Source organism: Halichondria panicea, chromosome 6 (genome assembly GCF_963675165.1).
Source record: "Halichondria panicea chromosome 6, odHalPani1.1, whole genome shotgun sequence".
Lineage (NCBI taxonomy): Eukaryota > Metazoa > Porifera > Demospongiae > Suberitida > Halichondriidae > Halichondria > Halichondria panicea.
Genome location: NC_087382.1, coordinates 2,961,584 through 2,976,791, shown reverse-complemented (window position 1 = coordinate 2,976,791; position 15,208 = coordinate 2,961,584). Strand labels below are relative to the sequence as shown.

General features: G+C 38.8%; 1 long non-coding RNA gene across 3 annotated transcripts; it reads right to left on the bottom strand.

Annotated features, from left to right (window-relative positions):
• Positions 1-4,292: 4,292 nt before the first annotated feature.
• On the bottom strand, positions 4,293-12,353 carry LOC135337413 (uncharacterized). 3 transcript variants are annotated; one of them, XR_010395097.1, is made up of 5 exons: positions 9,029-12,353; positions 5,422-6,298; positions 5,242-5,387; positions 4,989-5,086; positions 4,293-4,888 (listed from the first exon to the last, which is right to left on the bottom strand). It is a non-coding gene; the product is annotated as an uncharacterized LOC135337413 (long non-coding RNA). The 3 variants fall into 3 exon arrangements; XR_010395096.1 differs by having other exon boundaries at positions 5,242-6,298; XR_010395098.1 differs by having other exon boundaries at positions 5,242-6,294.
• Positions 12,354-15,208: the final 2,855 nt, after the last annotated feature.

Here is a 15,208-nt window from a genome sequence, read left to right as displayed (position 1 = left end):
TATTTTATTCTATTTTTGGTGGCTTCATGGGATTACAATAGACTAGTAACTGCATCTCTGGTACATTTCCCACAGGAACCATAAGTGTTTCATTCAGTGTGCACTATAAAAGCAATGATTTGACAGTTGGGACGGGAGGTGGGGCACTTCACTGAAAGGTCAATTTTCTGTATGCCGTATACAGACTGACCCACAGTGCAATATGCCATTTTATTGTCACTACTATTCCTTTGATCTCAAAGGTCAAATAGCATTATTTATTAATTGCTTCATTCTGTTAATTTTTCTGCTGCGTATATTTAGCTGCTCTTTCTCTAAACAGTATTAAAAAAATAATTATACAGTACATGGATCAATATTTTGAGGTGGAACATAATTATTTTGCTGTAAAATAATTATGTTCCGGGGTACAAATTTGGTATGAAAGCACCAACTGATCATTGATGTACCCAATTGGCGTGCATGATTATTAGGAGTTGTATATGATCAGGCAAAATGCTGCACATGTGGATTATGTCTTGATGTGGCAATGCCATGCACATTAATTATACACTGCAAAAAATTTGATGTAATTCTACTTAATGTGGTTAAAAGGACCACACTAGTGTAATTATATCTCTGTATAAAGTTATAATGCCAAAATATATATGGTGAAATTGACACTAGATTAATTGGGTGCGTAATCACATTTATTTATTAATTGATTTGAGGATGAATTTATTGAAATTAACTGATGATAATGGTTGACTGACATATTTATAAATGGTAAACTCTAACATTTTATGCGGAGGTTAAATTCACCTTACTAATGTACATAATTAACTTTATGATATATTCAGAATGGTCTCTATAATTATTGCTAGTAAGATACAACAACCAATATTAAACACTAGTTGATAAGATCTACATGGGAAGTACATGGGAAGTACATGGGAAAAGTGCCTCAGAGCAGGTATACTATGGGACTTAGTATACCTGCAAATTTACTTAGTATACCTAGTATTCCGTTGTCAAGTAATTGTATTGTAGTCAAGCAGTTTGCGCATGCGCACTAGTATCTAAATGAGTTAGACACTGTTTTGTCGGTGTCTATGTGATTTAGAAGCCCTCAGCCACTTAGTACCCTCGCTACGCTCGGGATACTAAATCAGTGCCTTTGGGCTTTTAAATCCCATAGACACCTCCAAAACAGTGTCTAACTATTATATATAGTTGCCTGACAAATATATAAAGGGTACTCTAATATTTTTGGCTGAGATTAAATTTACCATACTAATGTAATATTCACTGTATGATATATTCAGAATGGCCACAAGTATAAATATTAAAATTGACTCTACAGTTGGTTGTGAGAACAACTTAACAAATAATAGTTGCATTACAATTTATAAATGGTATATACTCTAACAGTTTTTGCAGGTTGATTATACGTTAATATAAGAAATATTCACTGTAGGATATATTCAGAATGGCCACAAGTGTATACATTAAAATTGACTCTACAATTGGTGTGAGATAAAACAACGCAGGTTAGTGTTAAAATGAACATGGATGAGTTTGTCATTAATAGAGTCGAAGCATTCTAATCGTAAAAAAAATTACAATAACAATGTATGTACAAATGACATTCACTATTCATTATAGCACTACCCTTTCACAGATCAGTATGTCAGCATAAGAGTTGAAGAGACATTCCAACCGTACTTTAGAAGTTGGCAACAGAAATGATAATGTGTGTGTTCAATGTACATACATTTTTCTCATGTAATAGTACCTCACGTGTATAATTATGTGTATGTGTTCACCCTAGCTGGTAATCAAATATGAATGAACCAGCTGGCAGCAAAACTAACAGTGCATAAATGTCATTGAGGATGATGGTGAAGGGTCACATTCAAAATTCAAAGTATGAACAGATTGTATAAAGTGTAAGAGCTTGGTGGGCAATACAGTACTCAGATTAATTGCTCATGTAATAGTGCCTCATGTGTATGTGTTCACCCTGGTAATCAAATGCAAATGCAACCAGGCCACAAAACTAACAGTGAAAGTCATAGAGGATGATGGTGAAGGGTCACATTCAACGTATAGACATATAAGTATAAAGTGTGAGAGCTTGGTGGGCAATACAGTACTCAGATTAATTGCTACACATGCAATAGTACCTCATGTGTATGTGTTCACCCTGGTAATCAAATACAAATGAACCAGCTGGTAGCAAAACTAATAGTGAAAGTCATAGAGGATGCTCAGATTAATTGCTAAGTACCTCATGTGTATGTGTTCACCCTGGTAATCAATCACAAATGCAACCATGTAGCAAAACTAACAGTGAAAGTCATAGAGGATGATGGTGAAGGGTCACATTCAACGTATGGACATATAAGTATAAAGTGTGAGAGCTTGGTGGGCAATACAGCACTCGATTAATTGCTACACATGCAATAGTACCTCATGTGTATGTGTTCACCCTGGTAATCAAATACAAATGAACCAGCTGGTAGCAAAACTAACAGTGAAAGTCATAGAGGATGATGGTGAAGGGTCACGTTCAAAGTATGAACATAATTATAAGTATTAAGTATAAATTAAGTGTGAGAGCTTGGTGGGCAATACAGTACTCAGATTAATTGCTACAAATGTATAATAGTACCTCATGTGTATGTGTTCACCCTGGTCATCAAATGCAAATGCAACCAGGCCGCAAAACTAACAATGAAAGTCATTAAGGATGATGGTGAAGGGTCACATTCAACGTATGAACATATATATAAGTATAAAGTGTGAGCGCTTGGTGGGCAATACAGTACTCAGATTAATTGCTCATGTAATAGTGCCTCATGTGTATGTGTTCACCCTGGTAATCAAATACAAATGAACCAGCTGGCAGCAAAACTAACAGTGAAAGTCATAGAGGATGATGGTGAAGGGTCACATTCAACGTATGGACATATATATAAGTATAAAGTGTAAGAGCTTGATGGGCAATACAGTACTCAGATTAATTGCTCATGTAATAGTACCTCATGTGTATGTGTATGTGTTCACCCTGGTAATCAAATACAAATGAACCAGCTGGCAGCAAAACTAATAGTGAAAGTCATAGAGGATGATGGTGAAGGGTCACATTCAACGTATGGACATAATATAAGTATAAAGTGTGAGAGCTTGGTAGGCAATACAGTACTCGATTAATTGCGTATAATAGTACTTCATGAAACTTTTGAACTTATTCGAACTTACGTAAAATGTATAATTATAACATAAAGTTGCCTATACTTATTGCATGGCAAATGTCCACAGTTAAAAACTGGGGTTAAATTTACCTAATAATGCTAACTTCACCAAGTTTTTAAACCAAAACAAAATAGGTGTTTGTGGGATTACGATAAATAGTAACTCAAAGGAGTTTTGTATCAAGAGAAATGACTATAAATTTATATAATTATAGTAATTTTACCTGTTAACATTAATTTTTCTACAATAAAAAATGGAGTATTTGTACTAAGAAAAATGACTATAATTTATAATAATAATAGTAATTTCACTATATAAATGCAGTTGTTTAATGCGTGTTTTGTGGTAAGATTTCTACAATTAAAAAATCACCAAATTTAATGGAGTTTTTGTACAATCTTTATTTCGAAAAATAACAAAAAACAATGGTATATTTACTTTTAATTATGGGTATTTATTATGTTTTTTTTATCTAAAAAAGTGATCATAATTATTATGTACATACGTTGCATGTCGTAAGGTGTGTACCCACTAGTGATACAGTTTCTAAATATAAACATTCTCCGAAGTCATGTGTACTTTGTAAAGGGTCAATATGTCCTATTGATGCTGTTAGGTGCAGGCAAGGAGAAAAATTAATTCGGGGGACAGGAACTCGATCTCTCGAAGGATGTAGAAAAGGGTTTGAATGGTTAGCCAGCTGTGATGTTGAAGGATAGTAGGGTAGCATATCATATTCTAAAGCTCCCCTTATATATAACTGGTTAGGGGTGAAATTGTTCTCAGTTGATATGGCATGATTGTTCCACGATTCAACGAAAGAATCCAGTGTCTGTTGAATCCTAGGGATGTACACGTAGTGTAGACAGTATACATCAACTTCATTTAAAGGATCTAACTTCCCATCTGCTTCAAGTAGTTTGAAAGTATCATGAAACAGTACCACAACGCAACGGTACACATCACGCCACAGGCGTTCAACTCTTTCATTATGAGTAGATGACCCAGTTATCACGCAGCTTGTATTTGATTGCTGTTCCATCATACATCTCCAGACATCTATATTTTCTCTTCCTAAGTCTGACCGAATATGAGTTGGCAATCCATGTTCTTGAACAGCTCCTGAGAAACATGAGAGCACAGTAACAGCACGGTTATTGTTGCTACACTTTAAAAAAGTTATCAAACGAGAATATCCATCAATTGCAGCATGTGTAACTAGACGGTATTTGATGAGCTTGTGGTGGCCATCTAAATGCCACACATAATTTGGCCCATCCGCATGATAGACTCTCCTTCGAACAGCAATGCTTCTGCGAGCAGCAGTACCCACGGGATCAATCCTGTGAATTGATGCCCTAATTCGAGTACGAGGGAGAAATATGCTCTGTCTTCGTAGGTGTCCCGTTAACAACACTTCACCATCATTTGGATGGGATTGTTTGATCTCAGCAACAATATTGTCCAACACCTGATCGGAAACAGGGGAATACCGATCAAAGGACACACCTTCTCTTCCATCTTCCGATACAGTGTTAATCAACTGACTCCAAGGATGTCTGCTATTTTTGTGTACGAAAACATCAGTGTTCGTAAAAACTCAATGTCTTCGACATCCAACTCACACCTCGGTCTTCCCACACTTGTACTCCTACATATGTACATACACAAACATAATTAATCAACATCACTGATAGATTATAATCTCAAAAACCTTCCTCAATATTTGTACTGTACATCTATACCTGTACCTTCTTTCCCCAAGCAGAGTGCTTGACAGTCCCTCCATTATTTCCGCAACTATTACATCTTGATGATTCACTGAGTTTGCACTGGTCGCCATTGGTAACTGTGTATTAATTGATGTAAGTTTTGGTCACGTGAGTGAATTTTTATCCTAGTCAAAGTTAAAAAGGAGTCGACGTCATAAAAACAAGTCGATGTTTACCAGATAGTTGTACATACCTAAGATAGGATTAGTGGGAAGCACCTAGATAAGATTACCTTTTGTGCAACCCCTTCCATGCACTGTGTTAGACTGTGTCAACTCCTTTCAAAACATCGACTCTTTTGCAAAACATTGACCAGGCCTTTAATATAATTATGACGTCGACTCTTGGTAAACATCAACTCCTTTATAAAACATCGACCTTTATGACGTCGACTCCATTTCATAACGTCGACCTTTATGACGTCGACTCCATTTATGATGTCGACTCTATTTCATAACGTCGACCTTTATGATGTCGACTCCATTTATGACGTCGACTCCATTTCATAACATCGACTGTTTTTGGATTTTGACACAAACGGCACCCCATATGTGCCACGTACAAATTAATCTTCTGTGCATGTGCCAAAAAATTAAGATCACCTGATAGATTGTGAATTAAGATCACCTGATTGTGATGAATCCATATAAATGCATAGATTGTTGAAACAACACTAATTATATGTGGAAAGAAGCATATTTTGTTGTACAAAGAAAGATGGTATTGTGTAAAGAATAATAATTTCTAAACAATGATACTTTTTATATTATGCAATGTTTGATTGTGAATTAAGATCACCTGATTGTGATGAATCCATATAAATGCATGGATTGTTGAAACAACACTAATTATATGTGGAAAGAAGCATATTTTGTTGTACAAAGAAAGATGGTATTGTGTAAAGAATAATAATTTCTAAACAATGATACTTTTTATATTATGCAACGTTTGGCGCCCCATATTCTACCGCAAGGTATAGACGTGTAGAGATCTGATAACGTTACATTATTATTATTATTATGTGGTTCGTTCTACTTCAACTTCTATAGTGTTGATTGCCATGATAAATATTATGTAAGTGATCCTGGTGAGTTCCATATGGAATTAACCAGGCCCCTGTATATCGGTATGGGCCTGTACATAGAATCGTATTTTTTTGCCTCACAATTAAGTTTTTGGTCAGCTACAATTAGACAGGTTGTACCAGTGACTCAATACATTATGTTGTCAGCCAATATAAATGTTCCCACCATAATTGTATTGTCTCGTCTTCAGAGCTTCAGATCTGTCTGCATAAAATAGATCGGAGCTGTGGATAAACATACATGAACACACATTACTCATTGTGTATAACAGCAGTTGAATCTATGTGTGGCCTATAACATAAATGGGATGTTGAACATGAACCCAAATGTATGAACATTTCTTAATTATGATAATAAAAAGATGAAGCCAACGTATCATTAAATGGATATTTCAAGTACAAATTAAAAGATCGTTTAGTGATCATAACAGAAGTGACTAAGGCAATCACATAATTCCTTATTGCGCACAAATATAGTATATCAGACGTTAATAAGTAAGTCTTCACATACCATATAATATGCACACATAGTATATCAGGTGTTAATAAGTAAGTCTTCACATACCATATAATATGCACACACATAGTATATCAGGCGTTAATAAGTAAGTCTTCACATACCATATAATATGCACACACAGTATATCAGGTGTTAATAAGTAAGTCTTCACATACCATATAATATGCACACAGTATATCAGGTGTTAATAAGTAAGTCTTCACATACCATATAATATGCACACACATAGTATATCAGGCGTTAATGAGTAAGTCTTCACATACCATATAATATGCACATAGTATATCAGGCGTTAATAAGTAAGTCTTCACATACCATATAATATGCACACACAGTATATCAGGCGTTAATAAATAAGTCTTCACATACCATATAATATGCACACAGTATATCAGGCGTTAATAAGTAAGTCTTCACATACCATATAATATGCACATAGTATATCAGGCGTTAATAAGTAAGTCTTCATATACCATATAATATGCACATAGTATATCAGGCGTTAATAAGTAAGTCTTCACATACCATATAATATGCACACAGTATATCAGGTGTTAATAAGTAAGTCTTCACATACCATATAATATGCACATAGTATATCAGGCGTTAATAAGTAAGTCTTCATATACCATATAATATGCACATAGTATATCAGGCGTTAATAAGTAAGTCTTCACATACCATATAATATGCACACAGTATATCAGGTGTTAATAAGTAAGTCTTCACATACCATATAATATGCACACAGTATATGAGGCGTTAATAAGTAAGTCTTCACATACCATATAATATGCACACATAGTATATCAGGCGTTAATAAGTAAGTCTTCATATACCATATAATATGCACATAGTATATCAGGTGTTAATAAGTAAGTCTTCACATACCATATAATATGCACACAGTATATCAGGTGTTAATAAGTAAGTCTTCACATACCGTATAATATGCACATAGTATATCAGGCGTTAATAAGTAAGTCTTCATATACCATATAATATGCACATAGTATATCAGGCGTTAATAAGTAAGTCTTCACATACCATATAATATGCACATAGTATATATATCAGGCGTTAATAAGTAAGTCTTCACATACCATATAATATGCACACATAGTATATCAGGCGTTAATAAGTAAGTCTTCACATACCATATAATATGCACACAGTATATCAGGCGTTAATAAGTAAGTCTTCATATACCATATAATATGCACATAGTATATCAGGCGTTAATAAGTAAGTCTTCACATACCATATAATATGCACACATAGTATATCAGGCGTTAATAAGTAAGTCTTCACATACCATATAATATGCACATAGTATATCAGGCGTTAATAAGTAAGTCTTCACATACCATATAATATGCACATAGTATATCAGGCGTTAATAAGTAAGTCTTCACATACCATATAATATGCACACACAGTATATCAGGCGTTAATAAGTAAGTCTTCACATACCATATAATATGCACACAGTATATCAGGCGTTAATAAGTAAGTCTTCACATACCATATAATATGCACATAGTATATCAGGCGTTAATAAGTAAGTCTTTACATACCATATAATATGCACACAGTATATCAGGCGTTAATAAGTAAGTCTTCATATACCATATAATATGCACATAGTATATCAGGCGTTAATAAGTAAGTCTTCACATACCATATAATATGCACACAGTATATCAGGCGTTAATAAGTAAGTCTTCACATACCATATAATATGCACACAGTATATCAGGCGTTAATAAGTAAGTCTTCACATACCATATAATATGCACATAGTATATCAGGCGTTAATAAGTAAGTCTTCACATACCATATAATATGCACATAGTATATCAGGCGTTAATAAGTAAGTCTTCACATACCATATAATATGCACACACAGTATATCAGGCGTTAATAAGTAAGTCTTCACATACCATATAATATGCACATAGTATATCAGGTGTTAATAAGTAAGTCTTCACATACCATATAATATGCACATAGTATATCAGGTGTTAATAAGTAAGTCTTCACATACCATATAATATGCACATAGTATATCAGGTGTTAATAAGTAAGTCTTCACATACCATATAATATGCACATAGTATATCAGGTGTTAATAAGTAAGTCTTCACATACCATATAATATGCACACACAGTATATATCAGGCGTTAATAAGTAAGTCTTCACATACCATATAATATGCACATAGTATATCAGGCGTTAATAAGTAAGTCTTCACATACCATATAATATGCACATAGTATATCAGGCGTTAATAAGTAAGTCTTCACATACCATATAATATGCACATAGTATATCAGGCGTTAATAAGTAAGTCTTCACATACCATATAATATGCACATAGTATATCAGGTGTTAATAAGTAAGTCTTCACATACCGCAATAGTATATCAGGCGTTACAAGTAACTCTTCACCAGTCCATATTATCAGTCCGCTCGTTCATTAAAATTTCCTGGGGGCAGAAGAAGAAGACGGTTAAGCATTGTGTTATTACATAATCGCTGTGTACATCAATAGCTATACCATACGAACAATTCCCTTTCCCCGTCTGTAAAACCCATGGCTGAGTCCACCTTCTGCTGTGGGGCCGATGGTCTGGCCGCCTTCAGGTCGGGGTGAACAGAGCCTGCCCCTGCCATGAGTGCATGGACAGGGGACTCAGCTGCGAGGCCGAAGCCTTCTTCAGCTGGGATGAACACGAGACGAGCACTAGTGGACAGGAACTCCAGCAGAGATAGACGCAGATCAGAAGTCCGTCTTCTGCTGTGGGGCCGATAGTCTGGCCGCCTTCTTCAGATCGGGGTGAACAGAGCCGCCCCTGCCATGAGTGCATGGACAGGGGACTCAGCTGCGAGGCCGAAGCCTTCTTCAGCTGGGATGAACACGAACACGAGTGGACAGGAACTCCAGCAGATAGACGCAGATCAGAGGTCCGTCTTCTGCTGTGGGGCCGATGGTCTGGCCGCCTTCAGGTTGGGGTGATCAGAGCCTGCCCCTGCCATGAGTGCATGGACAGGGGACTCAGCTGCAAGGCCGAAGCCTTCTTCAGCTGGGATGAACACGGGAGAACACATTCCAGGCCGAAGCCTTCAGGTGAACATCGGAGAGAAGTGTTAGGCCGAAGCCTTTGGGGCGATCAGAGTCTGTCCCTGCCATGAGTATACACAATAAGAACACATACCTGGCCGAAGCAGCCTTCAGTGTGACCATCGGAGAACAGTGCCTCGTGAACAGAGCCTGCCCCTGCCATGCATGAGTGCATGGACAGGGGACTCAGCTGCGAGGCCGAAGCCTTCTTCAGCTGGGATGAACACGAGCACGAGTGGACAGGAACTCCAGCAGAGACATGCAGAGACAGATCAGTTGGTTGAGAGAGTTGTTGAGGCACTGGGAACATGGCTTTCTGTCGTGGATGGGCCACCTCATAGTTGTTAGGGCCACCTCACACACACTATCAATGCATCACCACAACCACAGAGTTGCAGCTACAAGTTGCCACCATACAGACATGTACAGTGGAGATAACTTGCTTCAGTGTGACCATTGGAGAACAGTGCATCGTGACAGAGCCTGCCCCTGCCATGAGTGCATGGACAGGGGACTCAGCTGCGAGGCCGAAGCCTTCTTCAGCTGGGATGAACACGAGCACGAGTGGACAGGAACTCCAGCAGAGACATGCAGAGACAGATCAGTTGGTTGAGAGAGTTGTTGAGGCACTGGGAACATGGCTTTCTGTCGTGGATGGGTAGTTAGGGCCACCTCATAGTTGTTAGGGCCACCGTCAAACACACTATCAATGCATCAGCACAACCACAGAGTTGCAGCTACAAGTTGCCACCATACAGACATGTACAGTGGAGATAACTTGGGAGCCAGGTATACACAGCAGTTGTTACCACTTGGCATATCACTTGGACCAATTGAGAGATATACCATGCAGAGGCCGGAGCCTTACTCAGCTGCTTGGGGGTGAACACCCCGCAGTCGAACAGAGAGTTCTATAGGCCGGAGCCATAACCACAGAGTTGCAGTTAGTTATTGCCACCGTATACAGACATGTACAGTGGAGACAACTTGGGAGCCAGGTATACACACCATGCACTTGGTAGCATATCACTTGGACCAATTGAGAGATATACAATGGCCAATTGACATAGGATCATTGTGCATGGTTACTCAAATTGGAGTAGATGTCACCAAAGGCAACTTACTGACCAGACAGAACTTATTAGGAGCTGTGAGAGTGTGGCCTCGATCGGCAGAGAAGGGATCATAGGAGCTGTGAGAGTGTGGCCTCGATCGGCAGAGAGAAGGGATCATAGGAGCTGTGAGAGTGTGGCCTCGATCGGCAGAGAAGGGATCATAGGAGCTGTGAGAGTGTGGCCTCGATCGGCAGAGAAGGGATCATTTCCGGCAGTCAGTAGCGTCCAATGATAATGGTGGTATCAATCTATCAATACTTAATTGGATGCTTGGTGGAGGCATCTTATATCGTCAATAAGACAATGGCACCTAGACCATAAGTTGGAATGAATTGCCACTTAATTGGATGCTTGGTGGAGGCATCTTATACCGTCAATAAGACAATTAATGGCACCTAGACCATAAGTTGGAATGAATTGCCACTTAATTGGATGCTTGGTGGAGGCATCTTATACCGTCAATAAGACAATGGCACCTAGACCATAAGTTGGAATGAATTGCCACTCAATTGGATGCTTGGTGGAGGCATCTTATACCGTCAATAAGACAATGGCACCTAGACCATAAGTTGGAATGAATTGCCACTTAATTGGATGCTTGGTGGAGGCATCTTATACCGTCAATAAGACAATGGCACCTAGACCATAAGTTGGAATGAATTGCCACTTAATTGGATGCTTGGTGGAGGCATCTTATACTGTCAATAAGACAATGGTACCTAGACCAAAAAAGTTGGAATGAATTGCCACTTAATTGGATGCTTGGTGGAGGCATCTTATACCGTCAATAAGACAATGGCACCTAGACCATAAGTTGGAATGAATTGCCACTTAATTGGATGCTTGGTGGAGGCATCTTATACCGTCAATAAGACAATGGCACCTATAGCAATGAATTGCCACTTAATTGGATGCTTGGTCACCGGGAGGCATCTTATACCGTCAATAAGACAATGGTACCTAGACCATAAGTTGGAATGAATTGCCACTTAATTGAATGCTTGGTGGAGGCATCTTATACCGTCAATAAGACAATGGCACCTAGACCATAAGTTGGAATGAATTGCCACTTAATTGGATGCTTGGTGGAGGCATCTTAGACCGTCAATAAGACAATGGTACCTAGACCATAAGTTGGCAAGAATTGTCACTTAATTGGGGAAATGCAGTGTTTATAAAGGCACATGACAAGAGGCATCTTACGAATATGGTACAAAGACCATATACGTTTGCAAGAATTTCCAGTACAGGAAGCATCTTATGCATACAACAATCATCAAGTAACAAGATGTTACAGCCATCGATCAAGGCAATATTATCACTCACTTCATGCCATCATGTCACTCCAGTGTTGCAATTATATTTGGGGAAGTTGGTGGTAATCCGGGACACGGCAGTGCTCTCGATCGGTTAAGTATGCAACTTCAAACTGCCTACCCCCACAGTAACTCTCATATGCAACTATATTACTGCCTACCCCCGCAGTAACCCCCACATGCAACTATATTAAAACCGCCTACCCCCTGCCCCCACCTAGCCCCCATCACCTAGGTCTCCCCCCACCGATGCATGTCACAGGGTTACCTGGTACGACCTCATGTGAAGCTACAGGCACATATGCAGCCTAGGTAGCAGCTAGTGCCATCCTTCAGCCGCAGAAACCCTTTGACACCATGCATGAAATATGCCTACCACTCAAACCAACGAACAAGGGAACTACAAAACCAAACCTACCAAAGGGTTTTGTAATTCCACTCAACTCTAGCTAGATTTAAGATCTATTTATAGCTAACCCATAAGCTAATGAGTATAAGCCACTAGTTATGAGCATACAAATTAAGCCACTAGCTATAAATATTATACTATGTCTAGCTATTATCACTACGCCACTATAGGTCTATATATTATATGAGCACGCTAATTACAAGCTATATATAATAGCTATAGCTACAAACTAAGCCACTAGCTATAAGCATGTAAACTAAGCCACTTTAATAGCTTTAAAGCGAATGCAAACTATAATTATAATTATAATATAGCTAGGTGTGAGCATGCAAGCTAAGCCGCTACAGCTATAAGCGATGCAAAATGCAACTAGTTCCATATCTGATCTGATTCAATCTAACTGATCCTAAGACTAGAAGACGATACTTATACAACATGCATGTTATGATGAGTTTATAGTTCATTGGTTACGGGCAAAGCAACAATCATAAAATGGTGCTTTAAGTTTCATTTTAAGCATCCGGTTATGGCCACTAGGCAGTACCCACTAGCCACGCCTGCAACTTCTACAGTCCACATTTAAGGCCAGTCCAGCCCCCCGTTCTACGACACCGACACACCAGTGAGGATCAACCCCTACCCCCACTCCACGCTACCCAGCTCCCCCTAGCAACCCAGCTCCCCCTAGCAACCCATGGCAAACCTACGGCAACAATTATAAAACTATAATTACACTATATATATCCATTATAAAATTATGCTTAGCCTAGGGCTTGTTGGGAAAAAAGTTGTTTGGGAAAAAATAAGGGAAACACTGTTTTGGGTCATTTGTTGGGTCATGGGCAGCAAAGTAGACCAGCCAAGATGGCAAAGAGGAAGGACATCTAACAGCAGTTTAATTCTCCAAGGAAAAAGAGAGACCATTATAACAGTTATCCAGAGAAGGAAGCAGTCCAAGGCAAAGATGCAAGCCATCATAATATAGGCATTCAACAAAGTTCATCATGCTTACAATTTTTTTTTTATAGTTTTGGCAGACCACACGCACCATTTGTTGGGTCATGGGCAGCAAAGTAGACCAGCCAAGATGGCAAAGAGGAAGGACATCTAACAGCAGTTTAATTCTCCAAGGAAAAAGAGAGGCCATTATTAACAGTTATCCAGAGAAGGAAGCAGTCCAAGGCAAAGAGACGCAAGCCATCATAATATAGGCATGCAACAAAGTTCATCATGCTTACAATTTTTTTTTTATAGTTTTGGCAGACCACACGCACGCATTATGCTTTGATATAGATGGCAGAAAGGTAAAAATGGAAAATGAGCCATCATCAAAAAAGAAACGGCACGCTTTATTGACCAGGTGGAGAGAAGATTTGGTTGACAAGATGGCGGCAGAGTAACACAAGCCATTTTTCTAGAGCCATGAGTGCGTGGGACTGGTCAACGTTGACATCTTCCAGCTGTGGGGCTGATGGTTGCTAGCCATCTTACAGGGGCCGTCTTATATACAGTTCAGATAGGATAAGGCTTCTATAGTTGGATAAGGCTCCAGTTCTGAAGACATTCAAGAAAGACGCAAGCCAGTTGTAACAGTTATCCAAGAGCTAACAGATTTCACAGGGCATCATAATAGTCTTACAACAAGAGCAGAAATCACAAACATCTACAGTCGGATAAGGCTCCAGTTCTGAAGACATTCAAGAAAGACGCAAGCCAGTTGTAACAGTTATCCAAGAGCTAACAGATTACACAGGGCATCATAATAGTCTTACAACAATAGCAGAAATTACAAACATCTTAATCATGCTACTTGGCGGCTTGCACACATTTTTATGGCATTTTGGCAGACCACATGCATTATGCTTTGAAATTGTAGATGGCAGAATAGTGAAAATGATATGATGATCAAGAATGAGTAATCATGCGTAATATTATTGAGACCATCATACAGTGTCCACCAGGTGGTGGGCAGACTTCGTAGAAGAAGGTGTAGCTTCAGATTAGTGAAAAAATTGGACGGCATTCGGATGAGTAAAAAAAAAAAATTCGACATCATACTTTATCCACCAGATAGAGGGCAGACTTCATTGGCATCGAGATTAAGGATGGCATACTTTATCTACCAGGTGAGGGCAGACTTCATTGGAATCGAGATTAGCGATGGCATACTTTATCCACCAGATAGAGGGCAGACTTCATTGGCATCGAGATTAGCGATGGCATACTTTATCCACCAGGTGAGGGCAGACTTCATTGGCATCGAGATTAGCGATGGCATACTTTATCCACCAGATAGAGAGAGGGCAGACTTCATTGGCATCGAGATTAGCGATGGCATACTTTATCCACCAGGTGAGGGCAGACTTCATTGGCATCGAGATTAGCGATGGCATACTTTATCCACCAGATAGAAGGCAGACTTCATTGGCATCGAGATTAGCGATGGCATACTTTATCCACCAGGTGAGGGCAGACTTCATTGGAATCGAGATTAGCAATGGCATACTTTATCCACCAGATAGAGGGCAGACTTCATTGGCATCGAAATTAGCGATGGCATATACTTTATCTACCAGGTGAGGGCAGACTTTATTGGCATCGAGATTAGCGATGGCATACTTTATCCACCA